At 30.8% G+C, this 3,495-nt stretch overlaps 1 pseudogene; it reads left to right on the top strand.

Moving 5' to 3' along the window:
* The first annotated feature begins 1,184 nt into the window (after positions 1-1,184).
* LOC129302712 (auxin transporter-like protein 2) lies at positions 1,185-2,059 on the top strand (annotated as a pseudogene).
* The last annotated feature ends 1,436 nt before the right edge of the window (positions 2,060-3,495 follow it).

The following is a 3,495-nucleotide window of genomic DNA, read 5'->3' as shown; positions in this document are numbered from 1 at the left end:
TTTATAAATTTCTATATCTGATTTATCTAATTCATTTTCTATTTCAAATAGTTCTTTATCATATCCTATAAGTTCTAAATTTTCTTTATAAGCTTCTTCCATTATTTTTATTATTTTCTTATCTTTTTTACTTGGACAGTTAGGTGATATATGTCATAATTCTCAACAATTATAACATTTACATTTCTTAGGTTTTTTATTATAATTGTGAACACTGTATTTTGTCCGGGCTTTTTTTTAAATTTAATAATAAATAACCAAAAAAATGAAAATACAAAAATTAAATTTAATTCTTTTTTAGGATTATATTTTAAAAAATATAATAATTTAACAAAATAAAAAAAATCTTGTTTAAATCTTTTAAAATCTCTCTTTAAATTATTCCAATCATTCAAAGATATTGGGAGTCAACTTTTGAGAGTTAAATTTCTCTCCTTAAATCTTATTTTTCATTTAAAAAATATATACATATGTGTGTATGTGTTTGTTAACAAAAAATATAAACATTAATTCAAAGAAAAAAAATAATAAAAGGCTGTGGTGAAACGCACAGCATTTCACCACAGCCAAAAGACAATCTTTTCGGTGAGAAGGAAGCAGAAAACACAGTCAACACAGAAGAAGCACACACGAAACACAGAAGCAGAACCCGACACGCTAGCTAATACATACAGAGAAGACAATACAAAAGAAGAAGGTAAACGACGGACGTGACAAAAGTAGAGAAAGAAAGCCAGAACAGCACGCATGAAACACACAACCACGCATGCACGGAAAAAATGTTGAAAAAATAGAGCACAAAAAAAGCAGAAAAGGAGAGAAAGAGGAGACCGAGAGGGAGAGACCTGTAGTATAAAAAGAATAGTAAACAAGAGCACAGGGATGATGGAGAAAACACAAAAAAATAGAGACTGAGAGAAAGAAGCAGAACAGAAAGAGAAGAGAGGAGACAGACAAAGACGAGAGGAAGAGAGCATGAAAATAGAGCACGAAAGAGAGAAAAAAAGAGGAGAAGGAGATGCAGAAAAAGAATGAGAAGGAGACCAAGAGTGAGAGAGCACACATGAAAAAGAAAAGAGAGTAGTAGCAGTTGAACAAGAAAACTCAGAGGAGAATAAGAAGGAGACGGAGAGTGAGAGATGAAGAGGAAAAACTAGAAGGAGAGCTGAGAAGGATCGAGGAAGATGAAAAAAAAAGAGGAAGTAGAGACGAGACAGACAAAAGAAGCCATAATGCCGAGCATGAATCCGACGCCGAATGAGCGTGACGGGAAAGAGGAAAGAGAGAAGGGCGATGCCAACACTACTATTTTTACTTTCAAATCCTTTCTCTAGCATGGCGGGTCTGTCTATGATGCCTGGTTCAGTTGCGCTTCAAATCAGCTTACTCAAGTTTTGTTGATGCTGCCGCATTCTTTCTCTCAGTTAGGAATGCTTTCGGGCATCATATTTCAAATATTCTATGGTTTCTTTAGAAGCTGGACTGCTTTTTTTATCAGCATTCTGTACATCGTGTACCGAAGTCGGAAAGAGAAAGAAAATGTCAACTTTAAGAACCACATCATTCAGTGGTTTGAAGTGTTGGATGGCTTATTGGGTCCATATTGGAAAGCTATCAAACTGGCTTTCAACTGTACTTTTCTCCTCTTTGGCTCTGTTATCCAGCATATTGCCGATGCAAGTAATATATACTACATAAATGACAACCTGGACAAGAGGACATGGACTTATGTTTTTGGAGCATGTTATGCCACCACCGTTTTCATACCATCCTTCCACAATTACAGGATTTGGTCCTTTATTGGCCTTGGTATGATGACTACATTGCTTGGTACTTGACCATCGCATCTGCCATACATGGCCAAGTTGAAAACATGACTCACTCAAGCCTAACCAATCTAGTTTTGTATTTCACTGGCACCACCAATATCCTGTGCACTTTCGGTGGGCATGTAGTCACAGTGGAAATCATGCATGTAATGTAGAAGCCTCAGAAGTTTAAATACATCAACCAGACAAAAGAAAAAAGAGAAAAAAATCGAGGACGAAGAATTTTGTGAAACTATCTCCCTAATTCTGCCTTTCCTCTTCTTGATAAGCACCTGGTAACATGTTTTCTACCTTCACTTATGATTCTAGAATTATTCTGGATGTTTTGTTTTATTTTATACCTTGTCAAGCTATGTGGGTTATGATTAATTTTCATAAATTGCAAAATGGAGACATTAAAGTGAATAGTTGCCTTATGTATGATCCACCTTGCTTCCCTTTTCAAGTTTATATGATTGATGTTTTAAAGGAATAAATATCTTTGAAACATCAAGCCATATATCTAAGATTATATGGGCAAAAAAAGAAGAAGAAAGAAATGGTCCTCTCCCAATTTGTTGCTCTCATGAATTTTTATGTTTGAATGAATTATTCTTGAGTATGTGCATCCTTTAGTGCCTGTATGGTAAACATAACTATCATTTTTAATTTTTGCCATGTGAGATTTTAAGAATCCCCATAGGCACTATGAATGATCTCATATCGTGTAAATCAATAAGATTTCGCAGGTATGAAGATCTAACTTGTATATTAAAGAAGGGTTCTAATAGCTTACTATTAAAATTAACTCTCTTTTTATAATTTAAATCAATAAAATATTTAATGGTATTATGTAAGATTTAAAGAATCTCCACAGATGCTGAAATTAATTGCCTTATCGTGTAGGATAATAAATCTTTACAGATATCATGATTCACAATTTGTATAGTAAATACATAAATAAATTTTTATAAATAAAATAATAAACATTTTCTTATAATATTAATTAATTAAATTAAAAAATTTAAATTATAATCATATTGTCTAATTAGATCTTTTGGTCATGTGAGATTTTTGAAACTCCGTAAACCTTTAGGATAATCATACTACCATGAGAGTCAATAAGACTTCACAAGTATAACGATTAAGATTTATATATTTAAAAATATAAGTTATATAATTACACATTAAAATATACTTAAAATATTTTAAAATTAAGATTTATATAATTAAGTTAAGATTTATATAATTAAAATATACTTAAGATTTATATAATTAAGTTATATAATTACGATTAAGATTTATATAATCACTCTTTTATCATGAGAGATTTTGAAATCTCCGCAGATATTTAGAATAACTATATTATTGTATGAGCTAATAAAGCTTTGTAGGTATAGCAGTTAAATTTTCTAAAAAAATAATAATAAAACATGAAAAAATAATTTTAAAAATATTTTCTTTATTTCAAAAAATTCAAAAATTGAGAGAATAATTAAAATTAAATTACTTTTTACAATTTAAAACACACATATCAAAATTTCAGAAATTATTTTATTTGCAAAATGGTGAATTATTTCTAATTAATTTCTCTTCAAAAAAAATATATTCACCCACAAACTTATAAACCCGAACTATGTGGATTTTGATCCCCATCACAGGGTACATAGGCCTTAGAGTCGAATTC

Source organism: Prosopis cineraria, unplaced genomic scaffold (genome assembly GCF_029017545.1).
Source record: "Prosopis cineraria cultivar Desert tree isolate PC_DT_omini unplaced genomic scaffold, ASM2901754v1 PC2, whole genome shotgun sequence".
NCBI classification, from domain to species: Eukaryota; Viridiplantae; Streptophyta; class Magnoliopsida; order Fabales; family Fabaceae; genus Prosopis; species Prosopis cineraria.
Note: the sequence above shows the minus strand (reverse complement) of the source record. Positions and strands in the feature narration are given on the sequence as shown.